Below are 23,851 nucleotides of genomic sequence, written 5' to 3'. Positions count from 1 at the left end.
GCTCTACGGGGTGGAACTCCAATTCCCAGGCGAATGGGATGGCCCAAAAGCGAGAGAAGCGCGGCCCGAACCTGAAGCTCTTCGCCAACAAGCGCGAAGGCACCAAGAACACTACGTGGCGCGAAAACTCGATGTGGAACCCCCACATCATCCACCACCCACCTACGAACCTGGCGATCAGGTTCTTATTCAGTTCTTACCGCTGGGAAGCCAGCCGTTCGCGTCCAAATGGAGAGGTCCATTTCCAGTCATCCAAGCGCTCGGAGATGGCGGCATGTACCTAGTGGACTCCGACCCTAAACCAACCAAGGTCCATGTAGACCGGATGCGACCCGCGCCCTTGGCTCGATAAAGACAATATTTCATTTTCTTTCCTTTGTATATAAACCCGCGAGTGAGTGTAGGATAATTACGTAATTAGTCTAAGTTAATTATAAAGTTTGCGGTAACTATTTCTGTAAATACTCGTTAAGGTTAGCTATCTGGCAACGGGCTACGCTAGAAGCTAAGCGGTACGCCTGCGGCTACCATTTTTCATTTGTCACCATGTCTTTTACATTTATTTCGTGCAATTATTGTTGTGATTTTATTTTAACATTTATGTACATTGTTCTTATAAAATAAACACGAGACATCCCTCTCCGCCTCTCCGCCAATAACCCAGAATGCTCCGAGCCCGTCTTGCGTCTCAAACCGGGGGCGACTTGTTACCAGCCCCAACCAATCCGCGCGTCGCTCTCGAGAGCCTTCTGGGTTTTCCCCGCAATTCTGCGAAAAACCCCTCAATACGAATTACCGCTCCACCCACACTCACCCCTTGTGAGCCCATTGGATGTCGGCTAAGGGTTGTTTAACATAAAACGAGCCACCCTTAGCCACACCAAGTCAGTAATCAATCAGTCATGAAGTGAGTCTAAGTCAGTGAGTGTTCAACCTGTACTCATTCCCTTCTAAACACCACGCTGGTCTCTGCGATGGGCGCTATCGACCCTCCACCAGCTCTTCCTTCCTTCCCTTGTCTCATTTAATGCTTACTCAGTAGTTTCATTCCGACCAAACCCCGAACTTTTCAGTTCGTGACTTCAAATGAAGTTTCATACAAGTAACGACCATTGTTACCGCTGCTACGCTGAGCTGCGCCACAAGGGCCAAAAAGCTTCGCGGTAACAACTTAGTCGTGGCGCGAAAATATCTTTAGTTTGAGCGCTCGTGTATTCGAATTGTGTTGGTTGGTTCGTTTAGGTTTATATTTACCTACTATATACTACCTATCAAGTATATATCTATTCTGCTGTCATAATAATAATACGAGAATACGAGAAAAAAATGGCAGACGTAGAAAATCAATCCGCATCGGCTAATGCTGCTGCTTCGACGACTTCACCTCAAGTTCATCATCATGCTAAAAAGGAGAAGAAAGCAAAAAATCCTAGAGCCAAACCTTCTCATCCTCCCACTTCCGAGATGGTCAATAACGCTATTAAGGGTTTAAAGGAACGTGGTGGTTCTTCTCTTCAAGCTATAAAAAAATTCGTCGCCGCCAATTACAAGGTAGATGCCGAGAAAGTTGCACCATTTATCAAGAAGTATCTAAAAGGCGCCGTCGCTTCTGGTTCTTTGGTTCAGACGAAAGGTAAGGGAGCTTCTGGATCGTTTAAACTTGCTTCCTCGTCCGCCTCCGGTGGTGGTGCAAAGGCCAGAGCTGCTGCTGCTGCTTCTGCTGCTAGAGCTGCTGCCGCCGCGGCAGCCGCTGCTACTGGCGAAAGAAAGAAAAAATCCTCAGCAGTTTCAAAAGTTAAAAAAAACACTGGAAAACGTTCCGCCGTTTCGGCACCAAAAACCGGTAAGAAACCATCTTCGCCAAAAGCGAAAAAAGTCGCAGCCGAAAAGAAGAGCGTAGCCGTCGCGAAAGCAAAAAAGGCCGCTTCTGTCGGCGCTGAGAAGAAAACAACCGCTGCTTCCTCTACAGGTAGAGCTGTTGCGGCAACAGCTTCATCAAAGCCGAAATCACCTTCGAAAGCAAAGAAATCAAATAAGGCCGGTCCAACGAAGAAACCTAAGGCACCGAAACCAAAAAGCGCCAAGGCTATATCTGCTAAAGCGAAGAAATCTCCTGCTTCTCCTAAAAGAAAGAAGTGAGCTATGGCAATAATCTCATTTGTCGTCGTCTTCGTCGTCGTCGACTACGAACCGATGATGATGATAATGATGATGATGATGATGGTGGTGACGTCCTGGATTATCGACTGTTTAAGGCCGTCGAGGGCATACATAAATGGCCCTTTTCAGGGCCACAAATTAATTTCTATACAAATAAAAAAAAGTTTTCACACCTATCTGCATATACCTAAATCGAAATATAATTATTAATTTATACAAACAAACAAACGATAATGTCTGTAGGGTGTCGGCGCTAAAAACGCATTATCCCTCCTCACCTACCTAACCACTTTTATGACTTTATTCGATATTTAACTTTACTCATTTTTATGGTACCTACTTAAATAAATTAAATTCTTTTGATGCCGCCGCCGTTCTTGAAGTACCGATCAATTAAAACGATTTGTTTACCTACCCTTAACCAGAGCGAACAATCATAAATAAAAGCATCATTGTTTTTATTGTTTGACAGAGTTTAAAATTCATTATGATCCGCGTACTATTACTTTAATTACTGTCAATATTGCGAAACATTTTCATTTGTAAACAATTTTGTGGTTCTGAAAAGAACCGTTTTTTTTTTTGTTTATTTTTTCATTTTAAGCTCGTTCTCCTCGAATACGTCTTGCCAGTTGGATGTCTTTAGGCATGATGGTGACGCGTTTTGCATGGATGGCACATAAATTTGTATCTTCAAAAAGTCCGACAAGATACGCTTCACTCGCTTCTTGGAGTGCCATAACGGCAGAACTTTGGAAACGAAGATCGGTCTTGAAATCCTGGGCTATTTCCCTGACCAAGCGTTGGAAGGGCAATTTACGAATCAACAGTTCGGTGCTTTTCTGATAACGACGAATTTCACGCAGTGCCACTGTACCGGGCCTGTAGCGATGAGGTTTTTTCACTCCTCCAGTGGCGGGTGCGCTTTTTCTTGCTGCCTTAGTGGCAAGCTGTTTTCGTGGAGCTTTTCCACCGGTCGATTTACGAGCAGTTTGTTTGGTACGGGCCATTTTTTTGACTACTTCTTTATCCCTCAACTACACATACACACACATAAACACCTACGTACGCCACTAACAACGGCGACGGTTCATATGACCCTGCAACAAAATTTTTCGCCGTATTTTATTAACTAGGGTGACACTATGCGTTATCTGATTGGTCAAAAAAGTAACTTAAGAGGCGGAGCGAAACTAAACTATAAAATGAGTTGACTAATCTGGCGAGCAGGTAGTTGTTTTCGACGAAGCAGTCAAATCTGTGTCGTTTTCTTTTGTGAAACAAAGCTTAATTTGAATCAATAATCATTCAAAATGACCGGTCGTGGCAAAGGTGGAAAGGGATTGGGAAAAGGTGGAGCAAAACGTCATCGTAAAGTTTTACGTGATAACATCCAGGGCATCACGAAGCCCGCGATCAGAAGATTGGCACGTCGTGGAGGAGTGAAACGTATCTCCGGTCTCATTTACGAAGAAACCAGAGGTGTCCTGAAGGTATTCCTCGAAAACGTCATTCGTGATGCCGTCACCTACACCGAACACGCAAAACGTAAAACCGTCACCGCCATGGATGTCGTTTACGCTTTGAAGCGTCAAGGGCGTACACTTTACGGTTTTGGCGGTTAAGTTTTTTTTATAACCTATGTTTTATCTATGAGACTACGAGGCGACGACAATACCGGTATACCAGCATTGTTTGGTTTTTATGTTTCTTCCTCATCGTTAGTTACATCAATCTACTCTCTACTATTCATCGCATTTTAATTTTCGACGAAAAAAAACGGTTCTTTTCAGAACCACAAAAATATTTCTAAACAAATGAAAAAAGTACGTATCACAAGGCTCTCAGTTAAACCACCAGTATAATAAATGTTTGATTTCCAAACTGTTTTTATATTTCTAGGAAATGTAACAAATAAAGTTGTGTGGTTTTTATGACTTTGTTGTTTAATCAATCGTATGCTTTTCCTTAAAGGGATGAATTTTGACTTTTCAGAGATAAATAATAATTACCACTAAAGAAAGAAAACATCAAAGCCTAACCGATATACATGGATTAGCTAGCCCCCCACCGGCGCGGCGTGTAGCTCGCCGTCTAGGAGAGGCAATAAAAATTTACCTGCTTTTAAACTATTAAGAAAATAAAACATCTTGAGTGCTCTTTTTTTTTTAAATCGTGCAATAAATTTTTGCCAAGTTTTATGTAACTTTAAGTAGGTATGTTTATTTACTCTTTAAAAAAAGTTTGTGATTCTTTTTTTTATTTGTTAAAAAAATGATGGCCCTGAGAAGGGCCGATATTATTATTTTTTTGTAGCTTGCTGCTTCTCACAGCAACTAGAGAGACAACAGTTAGCTGTTTATGGTTTCTTTTCGGTTTTTTTCGGCAAAAGGACCGCCTGGATGTTGGGTAAAACACCACCTTGAGCGATTGTCACACCGGAAAGGAGCTTGTTTAATTCTTCGTCATTTCTGATGGCCAATTGAAGATGACGTGGAATAATACGAGTTTTTTTGTTGTCACGAGCAGCATTTCCAGCCAATTCAAGAACTTCAGCGGCAAGATATTCCATCACAGCCGCCAAATAAACTGGAGCACCGGCACCGACTCGTTCGGCGTAATTACCTTTACGAAGTAAACGATGTATTCTTCCAACAGGAAACTGAAGACCGGCCCTGCTCGAACGAGACTTGGCTTTTCCTTTTACCTTTCCTCCTTTTCCACGTCCAGACATGTTGATATGATGGTGGTTTTCGTAGTTTATGGAAAAGTCAAAATAAACTATAAGAATATGCTGCGCGTATAACTTGTATGCTACTACTGCGACTGCGAATGACTAAAGTTGCGTTTCTGGCTTCGTATTTATACGGTTACTTATAGAGAAGTCGTATTTCTGACTGGATGATTATACTAAAAGGTGGGGTCTTGATTCGGAGTAAATTCGTATATAAAACATTTTTAACAAGTAGTGCACCTTCAGTTCCTTTCGCGTTCTCGAGGTGAACACATCGAGTCTCTGCGCTGACTCTGATCGCTCAGCCACTCGATTGTTTGCTAAGTGAAGTGACAGTGAAATCCAAAGTGATAAATTGCAAAAGTTTCCACAATGGAGAACGAGCGTCGGCTCCGCTCCAAGGGCCCGGTGAAACACTCACCAAAAAAACCCCTCAACCTACCCACTTCACTTCCGTCTTCTGCAAACTCTCCAAAAACGCTTCCCCAAAACAAACCCATTCCGTCCCTTATGGACAAAAAAATTTTGCCACCCCCACAAACTCACGCCACTACATTAAAATCCACAAAACACACCCAACAACGTTCACGCACACCCTCACCATCAAACTCCGAAACATCAGCATCCTTTTCGTCTACCACTTCGGAAAAATCGTCTTCAACTACCACTTCAAAAAAACTCTCATTTCGCTACTCAATCCAAAACATCCCTGCCCCACTCGCCACTCAAAAAAGCTTTTACTCTCACCTCATTTCACTCGGCCTCCACCAAATTGACTCTCTAAAAGTCAATTACAACAAATCCGCTCTTCTTGTTCTTTCCAGGCAACTTACCCCTAACCAAATTTCAACGCTTCAAGCTGGCTTCCCTGGCTCGAAAATCCAGTTCAAACTCTTAAACCCCACACGCCTCCTACCCCAAATCGAACCCAAACCCATCACTTTTTCCATCGTTGTCAGAGACGTCAGCTCTGACATCGAACCCCAAGACGTCATTTCAGCCCTGAATAATTTCCACATTCAAAAAGTTTGGCGCATCATTTCCGCCAAAACCAACAAACCAACTCCTCTCATGCGTATCGTGACACCGGACAAAACGGCGATCGACACACTCCTGTCAAATGGCCTTTCACTTTTCGGCCACGTTCACCCCTGCGAGCCGTCGCACCCCCCAAAACCAGCCCCTCTCCAGTGCGCCAAGTGCTTCACATTTGGCCATTCTTTTTCCCAATGCCCCAACAAGCCCATCTGCCCCACTTGCCCCGACAATCATCGGTCAAAACCGTGCCCTTCCGCAGTTTCAAACCCCAAATGCCCCAAATGCCAGGGGAATCACCCCGCTTGGTCCCGAGATTGCCCCCAATTTATCAAACCCTCCCAAATGACCCCAGAAACCCCCGTCGTTCCCATCAAAATCGTTGACAAGGAATTCGATCCCGAAAATTCTGACGACGACTCCGACGAGCGCGAACCCTTCGTTTCTGCCCGTCAATTCCTACGCTTCATCACAAAAACCCTTTTTGACCTTTTTCCGTTCGAGAAACAGAAAATCCAATCTGTTCTCGAACATTCCGCTCGCGCTTGTCTCCGACGCGATCTAAAAATCTCACACTCATCAAACAAAATTCACTTCACTTTTGGATAAATCCACCATTTCGGTGAATCCTTCTGGCCCCCGTTTCAAAAATGGCTTCTCTGAATTTCGCCACAGTCAATACGGGAGGGATTTCTCGTAAATTTGCCTCCTTGAGACATTTTCTACACATCGACCAAATTCACATCGCAGCAATCACAGAGACACAATCCAAACGACCCGTAAACATCACAGGCTTCCACTCCTACAACAAACCCAGCCCCACAACCCGAGCCAAACACGGCGTCACACTTCTTGTCTCAACTTCACTCGCTTCATCTCAACACATCTTACCCCCTCATCTTGACCACCTTCAAGCCGTTGCAGCCACCATTCACATTAACAATTTAAACATTCTGTTTATTTGTTATTACAATCCTCCTCTCGAAACCGTCAGTACCCAACTCCTCGATTACACTTCCACATTCAGACACGCAGTCATTCTCGGAGACTTCAACGCTCGACACACCGATTTTGGTGACACAATTTCAAACACAAACGGCAGACACCTCACACGCTCTCTCAACACTCTTCCTCTTTGTCGTCTTCGAAATCAATTTCCCACACTCATCAATCACGTTGGCACATCGATCGTAGACCACATCATTGTGACCGATAATCTCACACACATCACAAACACAGACTCTTTCATTGGCACCACAGTCACCTCCGATCATCTCCCTCTTGTCTCAAACTTCACACTTCAAGGCCCCCAACCGCGACCCACGCACATCCCCATTTTCGATTTCAACAACACAAACTGGACCGACTTTCAAAATTACATCACAAACAACCTCCCACACATTGACGACACACTTGACCCCAACACCATTGACACACAAGTAACACAACTAACACAACTCATCAAACAAGCTCAAACACTTTTTGTACCCATCAAACACATTCCAACAAATCGCAAACCATTGCCCCCTCAAATCCTTGCCCTCATCCGAGTCAAACGCCGAATTTATCGCGAATTCGTGCAAACCAGATCTCCAGTCCTCAAAACTGTCTTTAACCGTCTCAATGCACAAATAAGACGTGACATCAACCAATTTCGTCTTGCCCACTGGTCAAACAGTTGTAGCTCCCTCGATTACCGAGACGGTAAAAAGTTTTGGGACAAATTCAATTCACTCACAGGCCGAAAATCTCACCCCATCCACCATTTGTCAGTCAACAACACCATTTTTAACACCCCACAAGACAAAGCAAATTGTTTTGCTGCTACCCTCCAAAACATCCACCAAGTCCCCAATGACCCACATTTCAACCAACACTTTTTTAACACAGTCACTAACAACACTCTCCGTTTCAGGCAAAACCTCCCCCGACTTGACTACGACGCTGACCTCGACCCAGACCCCGACCCAGACTTTCCACCCGACAACCCGGACTTGACCGCTCCAACCACCGACGACGAGATCAAAGCCCTCATTATCCGGCTGAAGAACTCGAAAGCCCCAGGACCAGACCAGATCAAACCCATTCTTCTCAAACATCTCCCTGACACAGCCATCACATCCATCACCACAATTTACAATTCTTGCTTCAATTCCGGTCACTTTCCAACCCCATGGAAAGAAGCCACCACCATCATGATTCCCAAGCCCAACAAAGACCCCAACAACCCACTTTCTTATCGTCCCATCTCTCTCCTCAACATTCTGGGAAAAATCTTCGAAACAATTCTTGCCTCTCGTCTCCGACACACTCTCGAAGAAAACAACCTACTGCCCCCTGAACAATTCGGTTTTCGCCCCCATCGCTCCACTTCCGACCCCACTTTCGAACTCTTCACCGACTCAACCCGGAGTGCCAATCTCGGCCAGTGCACACTAGCCGTCTTCTTGGACGTCGAACGTGCATTTGACCGTGTTTGGCACGATGGTCTCATCCAAAAATTTCTTTCCCACAACATCAACCTCAACTTCATCAAATTAATCGACTCTTTTCTCTCAAACCGCTCCTGCAAAGTCAAAGTCCAAAATTCCTTTTCTTATCCCGTCCCCCTTCTCTCCGGGGTCCCTCAAGGCTCCGTTCTGTCGCCCATTCTTTACATTTTTTACAGTTCTGATTTTCCTGTTTCAGATCTTCACCAGACCAAAACCCGCTTCTTCGCCGACGACACCGCCCTCTGGACATCCCGGACCACCGCCGCCTCAGCCTCCAGGACCCTGCAGCCCCTCCTCAACCAGATCTCCACATGGACTCGCAAGTGGAGAGTGAAGATCAACCCCACAAAATCCACCGCCATCCTCTTCAAACACCCCAACCTCACACGAAACAAGAAATTCGACCCACGCGACATCACCATCACACTCGACAACACACCCATCGACCTTGTGCCATCCACAAGGTACCTAGGAATCACCTACACACACACATGCTCACTCGACACCGACCTCCAGAACACGCTCAAGAAAGTCCGCAACCGATCCAACCTCCTCCGCCATCTCATGGGAAACTTCCAAGGGTGCCATTCCCGCACTCTTCTCCACACCTACAACTCATTCATCCGACCCGTCATCGAGTACCGAGCCCCCATCTACGCATCTCTCCCACACACCAAGACACATCGCATTGCCACATGCGAACGACAAATCCTTCGCCGAATTCACCGCCTCGACCGCTTCCACGCCAGCAATTCCCTCCACCAGGACACAAACACCACCCCCATCACAGACCGTCTTCACAAACTCCAACAAAACTACATCAAACGCACACTCAACAACAACAACACAATTGCCCAAAACACACTCAACACTTCACATAAGTTTCTCACACGCGACAACACTCTTCGCAACCGAGTCCCCCGGATCCCCAGAAGAAAACTGCCCCATCCACCCACGGCGCTTCTCTCAGCGCTGTACCCCGACCTGCCCGACAATCTTCAACTTCTCGTTGAAGAGACGCCCCTCACAATGAGACGCCACTGACGACACCGACAAGACACCCACGACGACATCCACATCCACAGCTTCCTACGAGCCCCAAACTTCTCACTCTTTCACTCACCACCCGACGACACACACACTCCCACACAACATTCATCCATTTCCTTGACTGAAGAGGCCAAAAGCCTAAAACAGTCCGGACTCGTAGATTAAGTTGTAAATATCTTGTATATATTTTATCAAAATCCCTTTTGAAATGTAATTTATTTTGAATAAACGTATTTTGAATTGAATAGTGCACCATGATTTTAGCTTGAACTTTCAAGTTGACAGGTATATTTTGTGTTCGTTGTGCGTATTACAGTTCGTTTGTGTCGTGTTTTTTTTTTCTTTATTAAGATTAGAAATATTAAAAAATATGCCACCAAAGACAAGCGGTAAAGCAGCGAAAAAGGCTGGAAAAGCTCAAAAGAATATTTCGAAGAGCGACAAGAAAAAGAAGCGCAGGAGGAAGGAAAGCTATGCAATCTATATTTATAAGGTATTGAAGCAAGTACACCCCGATACCGGTATTTCGAGCAAGGCGATGAGCATCATGAACAGTTTCGTTAATGATATCTTTGAACGGATCGCCGCTGAAGCTTCTCGTCTTGCGCATTACAACAAGCGTTCGACGATTACGAGCCGGGAAATTCAAACAGCGGTTCGTCTCTTGTTGCCTGGTGAATTGGCAAAGCACGCAGTCTCTGAAGGTACCAAAGCCGTCACCAAATACACAAGTTCAAAATAGAGAAGTTTTTTCTTTCATCGTTTAAAAAGAAGAAAAAAATGAAATCGGTTCTTTTCAGAACCACAATTAACATTTAAAAGTAAATAAAATTTGTTTCATTAAGTAAAAAATAAATCTAATGACCGACCACTCAAATCTAGATTTTTTTTTATCAATCGAAGCTCTTTTTAAATTAAATTTAAAATGAAACAGCAAAAACAAATTACATCGGTAAAAGTGCGACGCAAAAGAAATCAAGAAATAGCAGGAAAGTAACATCTCGGATTAATCAAATTCTTAACTCTCTTTAGTGTTTCTTCTATATGTCTTAATTTCATTTTTTTTAGTTATTACATTACAAACAATACTACATATTCTGATACGAATTCAATTTCACCTGAGGAATCGGAACCATTGGTTCTTCATTCCTGAACGCACCCTGGGCAGCCATGCCATGCCGTGTTGCCTTAGAAAAAAAAGAAGACGGCGCTCCGGGTTTTCCCCCGAAGTTATCCATTTGATGGAATCTGAAAGGAGCAGCGACGAACTCTTAAATTAGAAATTTAAAAAATATTTATAACATTCTCTCGTTTGTACATCCTTTTTAGTTTAATATTTAGTATTATATTTGGGTGCATAATTAAGACGCGGATTTCTTAAAATAAGTATAAGTTGTTGTGCTGTCATTTATAATTATTACATATTATAATGTCTATATTAGCAACGTAAGGTTGACGTTTCTCCAAAACTGTCACTTTGTCGCTTTAAAGCGACATAACTGAAAAAAACGCTTGTTCTCCCATTTTGTTTATTTTTTATTATTATTATTATTTTTTTTTTTTTGAAATCAAATGTCCAGTGATTTTTGTAACTAGCTATAGTTACTAGTAACAACGAGTAAACAGAAAATAAATAATTGCCAATTTTAATAAATTGTTACATGGTTTTGTTCTGAATATTATGGTATATTGTTAATACTTGGAGATTCAGAAAAAGTTTTGTGTATGTGTGTTGCGAGCGCAAATTTATATTGTCGATTTTGAGAAAATGCTTCAATCGACAAAGGTACAACTTTGCGCTATTAATAGGTACACTAATAGTTATTATTAATAATTATAAAAAATAAATAGATCAATAGTACTTTCCTCAAAGAAATTAACTAACAATTTATTATAATAAACAAATCTTTTATAGTAGATATCTACCCTAAATGTTTGTTATAAATTCGATTTATAAAACTATATACAAGAGTGGAATGATTAATTTATGGCCTCACATAGAAAACAATAATTTAGCAAAACAATTTTTTGATTACTTTTTACTATAACTACCTTTTTATTACATACACTTGGTTAATCGGGGTTTGGAATCCCATCCATGTGGGTCAATTCTGGTAACTTTTTAAACCAAGTTTTTTAGAGCTGTGATATCTTGAAAATTTTCGTTATATTTTTTCCAGTGTATTTTTTTCTTAAATTGGAAAATAGACTAAAATTTACTTTTTTTAAATTGTCGTATAAAATCTAAAGAATTGCGCTAAAACAGCTCCTTACATTGTTCAGTTTTCGTTTTTCCGGCGAGCTTCTGTGCTCAGAAAATGTGTTTTTGTCAATTTTTTCCCATACCCAAAACTTGATCAAAGATATAATGTGTTTGCTATTTTAAAATTATTAATGCTTGAACTATCTCAGACAACTATTATTTCTAATCTTCCAATATCTTTTTATGACATTTCTACAGGAGAAGCATTCTTAGATTTTCTTGAACTTGATGCATTCTTAAGATTTGTATGGTTTTTTTAAATGTCCAAAATACACTTTCAACCATACTAGGCAATGAAAAAGGTATATCTAATGTATAGAATCTAAGCCACCCATCTCAGCCACTTGACCTGACCTGACCTGACCATACCGTCAGGAGTGAAAGCTTATTCTTTTTCTCCAGGAATTAGCGCCTCCGTTCTTAGATCGTGCACGCTGGTTCCCAAGACATCTTCTGGCCGCCTCCTACGGCAGATGATCTAGGTCCCTCAGCGGGCATTTTTCTACGTCTTTTCGTTTACGAAGAATCAGAGCTTTTCGAACATTGATTTCTTCCTTCTTCCCCCATTTTCTTAGTTTTATAAATCTCCTCTGTAAATTTCTGTACTGTTCTCCAATGCTCATTGTTCTCGAGCATTTTTTCAACTAGATTATCATGTATAAGTTTATTACTTATTTGTAATTCCCACTTCTATCGAATGGCATCGCGTTGATAAAACACATGTTTTCGAAAAACACATGTTCGGCTGTATCTTCCTCGTTGCAGTATACACAGCGGTCATCATCTGCTCGATGCATACGGTGTAGATATGACAGAAAAGCCTTATGTCCTATTAAAAACTGTATTAGGTAGTAATTTACCTGTCTCACAGGTTTTCTCCTTTCCATCTACCGACTTATGTTCGAGATAAGACGATGCGATGCGTCCATTTTCTTTTGGAACTGTTGTCCCATCTGGCTTGCCATGCCGTGATAGATTGCTCTATCACTTTATGCTTGTTGCCTGTTCTATCAAGTACCTTCCTACTGTCTTTAATTTGAAAGGCGATAGAAGCCAGAAGCGACCTCTGCTATTATCTGAGGGGAAATGCTTTTACGCATACCAGACTAGGTCTGGTTATGTGGGACTCGGTCGGTAAATGTGCAAGCCGACAATACCCACTAAAACCCCTCGCGTCACCTTAGGGATCGGAACCATTGGTCCTTCATACCTGAACGCACGCTGGGTAGCCATGCCGGTTTGCATGGCGCCAGAAGAAAAGAAGAGGGCGCTCCGGGGATTCCCCCGAAGTGATCCATTTGATGGAATCTGAAAAGAGCTGCGACAGATAAATGTGGCAATGACATTTGATGCTTACCAGATTCGGAAGATCTGAGTGAGAAGGCATTTTTCGATCACAAGAGAGCCATCCTTGGCCTCTTGCATCTGGACGGACCGTTTTCGTCGTAGTCAACGGCCTCTCGCACCAGGGGGTTCGGGTGGGCTTCCGCCTTCGAAAAGGCTCGCTCGGCGGTCTCACGGAAGAATTCCTCCATCGTCGGCATCTTCGCCTCTCGGTGCAATTGGTTGTTGCGAACAAACCACGGGGCGTTGAATGCTTGACGGAGAAATTTGTTTTGGAAAGTTTGTAACTTATGCATCCGAGTCTTACAGGGCGCGAACGCCCAAGCCACAGAAGCATAAGTCATGGTAGGTCGGATCACTGATTTGTACAACAAGAGCTTGTTGTCAATTGACAACGCGCTCCGCCGACATACGAGAGATCTCAGCATTCCCGTGGCTATCTTACCCTTCGCGAGTGCGTAGTCAAGATGTGGGCCGAAGGAGTTTCCTCTGCACACTTATAAGTTTTTGCTTATATTTCTTCATTTTCAATACCCCTCTCTAATACCCGACCCGACCCGACTCGACTCGACTCGACTCGACCCGACCCGACCCGACCCGACCCGACCCGACCCGACTTGACCCGACCCGACCCGACCTGATCTGACCTGACCTAACCTGACTTTATCTTCTTAACTCTATACTTGTACTTGTACAATTATACTCAAACCTTAAACAGATAAATAAAATAATATCTTACTATGATAATTACGTTTAGTCATAGGTATACAGATAGGGAATCAAAAGCTTTGTTCACGATAGCGATCGATGAGCTTGTTCTGGCATTAATTGCATGCACAGTACATATGAGAAAAAAACCTGAACTTTTAGTTACAGGCCGTCGTTCACGGTCGAGAATATAACCTAGATACCGGATCAGTTCAGAACCAGTCCAAACGATCTTCATGTTCATTCGATCAAAGATTTTTAGTTCTAGACTTGCGCAGTTGACGAAAGCGGTTTTGTCTTTGTTACTCTCGTGTTTTGGTGCTTTACTGTCTATTTTATTATTGAGATTTATTTAATATATTACTAAATCGAAATTATTTGTAAAATAACTTTTGTGAATGTGAAAATGAGTAGTTTTTTACATTTTACACTTTTTTGTACCAATGTTTCTCTTTTATAAATGTGTGATAATTTTTTGCGGTTTTCCGATTTTTAAACATTTACTGCATACTTGACAACGGTATATTATTGTTTGTGGTAAACGATAATCCATAGCTGGTTCAGAACCGCACATGCGCTTTAAATGAGTCTTGGACTAATTTAGGATTAGTCCTAAATATCCTACGCAAACAAAGCTAATATTATTAGTACAGAAGCTTTAATATTGGAAAGTAAAAACAAAACAAAAAAATAAATGTAATAGAATTAATAATAACTGATTAAAACAAAAAAAAAGTATTTATATTAAATACTTAATATACTTCCAAATGAAAAATAGTCAAAAAATGACAATTTTATGACAATGCTTAAAATGTTAGTTGCCTGATCTAGAAAATTTACGCATCTTTATTAGCTATAATATCTACAGATAAAGAAAACCATGTTTACTAATTTTTAAAACAATAATGAATTTGTATAAATCTATCTTATTCAAACAAATATTTCTCGATTTTTTAATAAACTTATTTATTAATTATCCTCTTCAATTTTAAAGTAACTCGGTGGCGTTCTGTAATGACTATTTCAATTTTTGTTAATAAAATAAAAATTTGTAACAAATATTATTTTTTTAAATATCTTCAAATTAACACTATAAATATTTTTTATAAAAAACATATTTGTTTCATCAAAAGTTGTAAATTTTTTATTGATTCAATAAAGTCTACAATACTTACTCGGTTTATGAATTAAGTAGATCAGCAGACAAATGATCTAATATTTATAAACATTTGGCAACATTTTAATTAACTTCTTTGACGTTGTGTGCTTAAGAATTAAAAAAAACCAGATTAAACTTAAACTATCTATATCTAGTAAACTTAAACTACTTAATCTATCAATCTGTCTTTCTATCATATTTAAAATTTTCATTTTGTATATGACTTTTTTTACTTCAAATCACAAAAAAAAACAGTTAGAAACACGTTTGTGCTTAACCAAAACATTACATACTTTTTTTTAATCTAAATGCAAAATAGATTATGATACGCCACGTAAAACGTTTCGAGAATTTAATCTTAGTTATTGTTGAAACATGCAATCAAATATTCGGTTCATATATCAAAAATCATCCAAATTAGTAAAAATAGATTTCTACCAAATTTCTATCTAATTGCGTAGGCAAATAAATAAAAATATTTTAGTGATAATTTTTAAATTATCTTCCAAGTTATAATTATTTTTATTTTATACGCGCGCGCCATTGTCGACATCGAAGGAAAGAGTTTCCTATTATCTAGGTATTATTAATTTATTAAAAAGTACCAATTTATTACTGAGTGCAAGAGAGAGAGAGAAAGAGACAAACAGACATTAGGTATATCTGTTTTAGTAGAATTTACAATTTGTGAAGTGTCACTTGAAAAAAAGCATCTCATATAAACGAAAGAAGTAAACTACATTGTCATCTGTTGTTGTTGTTGTTGTTGTTGTTGTTGTTGTTGTTGTTGTTGTTGTTGTTGTTGTTCTTTTCTATAATAATTTTGGTTCCAAGTTGAATTTTGGTTTTTACTTTAGGTAAAGAAAAACAAAACAGTAAGATGCAAACAAATAAAACCAAAGTATATTTTAACGTGTATAGGTTGGTAACTAACTACCTACATATTCTTCACTATAACACATTTTTGTGTTTGTGTAAAGTGACAGAATTTGTATTACGTAGGTGGATAGAACTAACTATTGAAATTGAAATTGAAATACAAAATTGATAAGTTTAAAAATAGTTTTCAGTGAATGTTGCTAATAGTTAGAACGTATAGATGACAACGCATTGCAACGAAACGAATCAAATTTGTTTCTATTTAGAAATGCATTTTATTTATAAAATAGAGTATTGTACAATAATGAAACATCGGTAAAGTTATAAGTATACTAAAACAACAAATATTAATAAAATAAACGTTTTTATTGTGACATTTTCTATCATACAACAGTTTACATCAAACGTTTGCATCTTCGAATGTTTTTTGAGATTTCGTTGTTTTTATCAAGACCAAAGTATAGAAAAAACTTTTAGAAAACATAAACAACTATTTTTTTTTTAATGTTTGCATTCAATGTACCCTAATGACTCCTGGGGCCCGTCATCTTCCAAAAAGTTCCGGTTTCGTAGTTGGTTTCGTTTCGTGCATCGACTGTTTTGAAAGAATTTTTCCGCACAAAAACAAAAGTATTTAAAAAAATTCTTATTGGCATTCGGTAGAGGATAGATTAGACTTTCGACAGACCAAAGACCAACTTTTCACGTTTACCCAGTAAGTATCTGTCGACGACGTCGCAGTTTGATGTTCTCTTTAACCGCGAATAAGTCGTCGGTACGGCGAGCGTCTGTAAGGACGTCACTAGGTCCTGAGAATAGTCGTTTCGTTGATATAAATTTCAGAATATATAGGAAAAATCTTTTTTTCAAAATTGGTTTTGTCGTCGGCTCGAAAACATTGACGATCGTCAAAAAGGAACGATGTCATCACGCCAAAGTCTAGTGTGAGGCCCCGATAATTTTAATGTTGGCGAGCGTGGTGTTTGTTTAGTCCGCGGTCGGGTTTATTTTCTAGGCAATAAAAACTTAGTCGTGGCGCGAAAATATCTTTAGTTTGAGCGCTCGTGTATTCGAATTGTGTTGGTTGGTTCGTTTAGGTTTATATTTACCTACTATATACTACCTATCAAGTATATATCTATTCTGCTGTCATAATAATAATACGAGAATACGAGAAAAAAATGGCAGACGTAGAAAATCAATCCGCATCGGCTAATGCTGCTGCTTCGACGACTTCACCTCAAGTTCATCATCATGCTAAAAAGGAGAAGAAAGCAAAAAATCCTAGAGCCAAACCTTCTCATCCTCCCACTTCCGAGATGGTCAATAACGCTATTAAGGGTTTAAAGGAACGTGGTGGTTCTTCTCTTCAAGCTATAAAAAAATTCGTCGCCGCCAATTACAAGGTAGATGCCGAGAAAGTTGCACCATTTATCAAGAAGTATCTAAAAGGCGCCGTCGCTTCTGGTTCTTTGGTTCAGACGAAAGGTAAGGGAGCTTCTGGATCGTTTAAACTTGCTTCCTCGTCCGCCTCCGGTGGTGGTGCAAAGGCCAGAGCTGCTGCTGCTGCTTCTGCTGCTAGAGCTGCTGCCGCCGCGGCAGCCGCTGCTACTGGCGAAAGAAAGAAAAAATCCTCAGCAGTTTCAAAAGTTAAAAAAAACACTGGAAAACGTTCCGCCGTTTCGGCACCAAAAACCGGTAAGAAACCATCTTCGCCAAAAGCGAAAAAAGTCGCAGCCGAAAAGAAGAGCGTAGCCGTCGCGAAAGCAAAAAAGGCCGCTTCTGTCGGCGCTGAGAAGAAAACAACCGCTGCTTCCTCTACAGGTAGAGCTGTTGCGGCAACAGCTTCATCAAAGCCGAAATCACCTTCGAAAGCAAAGAAATCAAATAAGGCCGGTCCAACGAAGAAACCTAAGGCACCGAAACCAAAAAGCGCCAAGGCTATATCTGCTAAAGCGAAGAAATCTCCTGCTTCTCCTAAAAGAAAGAAGTGAGCTATGGCAATAATCTCATTTGTCGTCGTCTTCGTCGTCGTCGACTACGAACCGATGATGATGATAATGATGATGATGATGATGGTGGTGACGTCCTGGATTATCGACTGTTTAAGGCCGTCGAGGGCATACATAAATGGCCCTTTTCAGGGCCACAAATTAATTTCTATACAAATAAAAAAAAGTTTTCACACCTATCTGCATATACCTAAATCGAAATATAATTATTAATTTATACAAACAAACAAACGATAATGTCTGTAGGGTGTCGGCGCTAAAAACGCATTATCCCTCCTCACCTACCTAACCACTTTTATGACTTTATTCGATATTTAACTTTACTCATTTTTTATGGTACCTACTTAAATAAATTAAATTCTTTTGATGCCGCCGCCGTTCTTGAAGTACCGATCAATTAAAACGATTTGTTTACCTACCCTTAACCAGAGCGAACAATCATAAATAAAAAGCATCATTGTTTTTATTGTTTGACAGAGTTTAAAATTCATTATGATCCGCGTACTATTACTTTAATTACTGTCAATATTGCGAAACATTTTCATTTGTAAACAATTTTGTGGTTCTGAAAAGAACCGTTTTTTTTTTTGTTTATTTTTTCATTTTAAGCTCGTTCTCCTCGAATACGTCTTGCCAGTTGGATGTCTTTAGGCATGATGGTGACGCGTTTTGCATGGATGGCACATAAATTTGTATCTTCAAAAAGTCCGACAAGATACGCTTCACTCGCTTCTTGGAGTGCCATAACGGCAGAACTTTGGAAACGAAGATCGGTCTTGAAATCCTGGGCTATTTCCCTGACCAAGCGTTGGAAGGGCAATTTACGAATCAACAGTTCGGTGCTTTTCTGATAACGACGAATTTCACGCAGTGCCACTGTACCGGGCCTGTAGCGATGAGGTTTTTTCACTCCTCCAGTGGCGGGTGCGCTTTTTCTTGCTGCCTTAGTGGCAAGCTGTTTTCGTGGAGCTTTTCCACCGGTCGATTTACGAGCAGTTTGTTTGGTACGGGCCATTTTTTTGACTACTTCTTTATCCCTCAACTACACATACACACACATAAACACCTACGTACGTCACTAACAACGGCGACGGTTCATATGACCCTGCAACAAAATTTTTCGCCGTATTTTATTAACTAGGGTGACACTATGCGTTATCTGATTGGTCAAAAAAGTAACTTAAGAGGCGGAGCGAAACTAAACTATAAAATGAGTTGACTAATCTGGCGAGCAGGTAGTTGTTTTCGACGAAGCAGTCAAATCTGTGTCGTTTTCTTTTGTGAAACAAAGCTTAATTTGAATCAATAATCATTCAAAATGACCGGTCGTGGCAAAGGTGGAAAGGGATTGGGAAAAGGTGGAGCAAAACGTCATCGTAAAGTTTTACGTGATAACATCCAGGGCATCACGAAGCCCGCGATCAGAAGATTGGCACGTCGTGGAGGAGTGAAACGTATCTCCGGTCTCATTTACGAAGAAACCAGAGGTGTCCTGAAGGTATTCCTCGAAAACGTCATTCGTGATGCCGTCACCTACACCGAACACGCAAAACGTAAAACCGTCACCGCCATGGATGTCGTTTACGCTTTGAAGCGTCAAGGGCGTACACTTTACGGTTTTGGCGGTTAAGTTTTTTTTATAACCTATGTTTTATCTATGAGACTACGAGGCGACGACAATACCGGTATACCAGCATTGTTTGGTTTTTATGTTTCTTCCTCATCGTTAGTTACATCAATCTAACTCTCTACTATTCATCGCATTTTAATTTTCGACGAAAAAAAACGGTTCTTTTCAGAACCACAAAAATATTTCTAAACAAATGAAAAAAGTACGTATCACAAGGGCTCTCAGTTAAACCACCAGTATAATAAATGTTTGATTTCCAAACCTGTTTTTATATTTCTAGGAAATGTAACAAATAAAGTTGTGTGGTTTTTATGACTTTGTTGTTTTAATCAATCGTATGCTTTTCCTTAAAGGGATGAATTTTGGACTTTTCAGAGATAAATAATAATTACCACTAAAGAAAGAAAACATCAAAGCCTAACCGATATACATGGATTAGCTAGCCCCCCACCGGCGCGGCGTGTAGCTCGCCGTCTAGGAGAGGCAATAAAAATTTACCTGCTTTTAAACTATTAAGAAAATAAAACATCTTGAGTGCTCTTTTTTTTTAAATCGTGCAATAAATTTTTGCCAAGTTTTATGTAACTTTAAGTAGGTATGTTTATTTACTCTTTAAAAAAAGTTTGTGATTCTTTTTTTTATTTGTTAAAAAAATGATGGCCCTGAGAAGGGCCGATATTATTATTTTTTTGTAGCTTGCTGCTTCTCACAGCAACTAGAGAGACAACAGTTAGCTGTTTATGGTTTCTTTTCGGTTTTTTTCGGCAAAAGGACCGCCTGGATGTTGGGTAAAACACCACCTTGAGCGATTGTCACACCGGAAAGGAGCTTGTTTAATTCTTCGTCATTTCTGATGGCCAATTGAAGATGACGTGGAATAATACGAGTTTTTTTTGTTGTCACGAGCAGCATTTCCAGCCAATTCAAGAACTTCAGCGGCAAGATATTCCATCACAGCCGCCAAATAAACTGGAGCACCGGCACCGACTCGTTCGGCGTAATTACCTTTACGAAGTAAAACGATGTATTCTTCCAACAGGAAACTGAAGACCGGCCCTGCTCGAACGAGACTTGGCTTTTCCTTTTACCTTTCCTCCTTTTCCACGTCCAGACATGTTGATATGATGGTGGTTTTCGTAGTTTATGGAAAAGTCAAAATAAACTATAAGAATATGCTGCGCGTATAACTTGTATGCTACTACTGCGACTGCGAATGACTAAAGTTGCGTTTCTGGCTTCGTATTTATACGGTTACTTATAGAGAAGTCGTATTTCTGACTGGATGATTATACTAAAAGGTGGGGTCTTGATTCGGAGTAAATTCGTATATAAAACATTTTTAACAAGTAGTGCACCATGATTTTAGCTTGAACTTTCAAGTTGACAGGTATATTTTGTGTTCGTTGTGCGTATTACAGTTCGTTTGTGTCGTGTTTTTTTTTTCTTTATTAAGATTAGAAATATTAAAAAATATGCCACCAAAGACAAGCGGTAAAGCAGCGAAAAAGGCTGGAAAAGCTCAAAAGAATATTTCGAAGAGCGACAAGAAAAAGAAGCGCAGGAGGAAGGAAAGCTATGCAATCTATATTTATAAGGTATTGAAGCAAGTACACCCCGATACCGGTATTTCGAGCAAGGCGATGAGCATCATGAACAGTTTCGTTAATGATATCTTTGAACGGATCGCCGCTGAAGCTTCTCGTCTTGCGCATTACAACAAGCGTTCGACGATTACGAGCCGGGAAATTCAAACAGCGGTTCGTCTCTTGTTGCCTGGTGAATTGCAAAGCACGCAGTCTCTGAAGGTACCAAAGCCGTCACCAAATACACAAGTTCAAAATAGAGAAGTTTTTTCTTTCATCGTTTAAAAGAAGAAAAAAATGAAATCGGTTCTTTTCAGAACCACAATTAACATTTAAAAGTAAATAAAATTTGTTTCATTAAGTAAAAAATAAATCTAATGACCGACCACTCAAATCTAGATTTTTTTTTATCAATCGAAGCTCTTTTAAATTAAATTTAAAATGAAACAGCAAAAACAAATTACATCGGTAAAAGTGCGACGCAAAAGAAATCAAGAAATAGCAGGAAAGTAACATCTCGGATTAATCAAATTCTTAACTCTCTTTAGTGTTTCTTCTATATGTCTTAATTTCATTTTTTTTAGTTATTACATTACAAACAATACTACATATTCTGATACGAATTCAATTTCACCTGAGGAATCGGAACCATTGGTTCTTCATTCCTGAACGCACCCTGGGCAGCCATGCCATGCCGTGTTGCCTTAGAAAAAAAAGAAGACGGCGCTCCGGGTTTTCCCCCGAAGTTATCCATTTGATGGAATCTGAAAGGAGCAGCGACGAACTCTTAAATTAGAAATTTAAAAAATATTTATAACATTCTCTCGTTTGTACATCCTTTTTAGTTTAATATTTAGTATTATATTTGGGTGCATAATTAAGACGCGGATTTCTTAAAATAAGTATAAGTTGTTGTGCTGTCATTTATAATTATTACATATTATAATGTCTATATTAGCAACGTAAGGTTGACGTTTCTCCAAAACTGTCACTTTGTCGCTTTAAAGCGACATAACTGAAAAAAAACGCTTGTTCTCCCATTTTGTTTATTTTTTATTATTATTATTATTTTTTTTTTTTTGAAATCAAATGTCCAGTGATTTTTGTAACTAGCTATAGTTACTAGTAACAACGAGTAAACAGAAAATAAATAATTGCCAATTTTAATAAATTGTTACATGGTTTTGTTCTGAATATTATGGTATATTGTTAATACTTGGAGATTCAGAAAAAGTTTTGTGTATGTGTGTTGCGAGCGCAAATTTATATTGTCGATTTTGAGAAAATGCTTCAATCGACAAAGGTACAACTTTGCGCTATTAATAGGTACACTAATAGTTATTATTAATAATTATAAAAAATAAATAGATCAATAGTACTTTCCTCAAAGAAATTAACTAACAATTTATTATAATAAACAAATCTTTTATAGTAGATATCTACCCTAAATGTTTGTTATAAATTCGATTATAAAACTATATACAAGAGTGGAATGATTAATTTATGGCCTCACATAGAAAACAATAATTTAGCAAAACAATTTTTTGATTACTTTTTACTATAACTACCTTTTTATTACATACACTTGGTTAATCGGGGTTTGGAATCCCATCCATGTGGGTCAATTCTGTAACTTTTTAAACCAAGTTTTTTAGAGCTGTGATATCTTGAAAATTTTCGTTATATTTTTTCCAGTGTATTTTTTTCTTAAATTGGAAAATAGACTAAAATTTACTTTTTTTAATTGTCGTATAAAATCTAAAGAATTGCGCTAAAACAGCTCCTTACATTGTTCAGTTTTCGTTTTTCCGGCGAGCTTCTGTGCTCAGAAAATGTGTTTTTGTCAATTTTTTCCCATACCCAAAACTTGATCAAAGATATAATGTGTTTGCTATTTTAAAATTATTAATGCTTGAACTATCTCAGACAACTATTATTTCTAATCTTCCAATATCTTTTTATGACATTTCTACAGGAGAAGCATTCTTAGATTTTCTTGAACTTGATGCATTCTTAAGATTTGTATGGTTTTTTTAAATGTCCAAAATACACTTTCAACCATACTAGGCAATGAAAAAGGTATATCTAATGTATAGAATCTAAGCCACCCATCTCAGCCACTTGACCTGACCTGACCTGACCATACCGTCAGGAGTGAAAGCTTATTCTTTTTCTCCAGGAATTAGCGCCTCCGTTCTTAGATCGTGCACGCTGGTTCCCAAGACATCTTCTGGCCGCCTCCTACGGCAGATGATCTAGGTCCCTCAGCGGGCATTTTTCTACGTCTTTTCGTTTACGAAGAATCAGAGCTTTTCGAACATTGATTTCTTCCTTCTTCCCCCATTTTCTTAGTTTTATAAATCTCCTCTGTAAATTTCTGTACTGTTCTCCAATGCTCATTGTTCTCGAGCATTTTTTCAACTAGATTATCATGTATAAGTTTATTACTTATTTGTAATTCCCACTTCTATCGAATGGCATCGCGTTGATAAAACACATGTTTTCGAAAAACACATGTTCGGCTGTATCTTCCTCGTTGCAGTATACACAGCGGTCATCATCTGCTCGATGCATACGGTGTAGATATGACAGAAAAGCCTTATGTCCTATTAAAAAACTGTATTAGGTAGTAATTTACCTGTCTCACAGGTTTTCTCCTTTCCATCTACCGACTTATGTTCGAGATAAGACGATGCGATGCGTCCATTTTCTTTTGGAACTGTTGTCCCATCTGGCTTGCCATGCCGTGATAGATTGCTCTATCACTTTATGCTTGTTGCCTGTTCTATCAAGTACCTTCCT

This window comes from Tribolium castaneum, unplaced genomic scaffold (genome assembly GCF_031307605.1).
Source record: "Tribolium castaneum strain GA2 unplaced genomic scaffold, icTriCast1.1 ptg000060l, whole genome shotgun sequence".
NCBI classification, from domain to species: Eukaryota; Metazoa; Arthropoda; class Insecta; order Coleoptera; family Tenebrionidae; genus Tribolium; species Tribolium castaneum.
Note: the sequence above shows the minus strand (reverse complement) of the source record.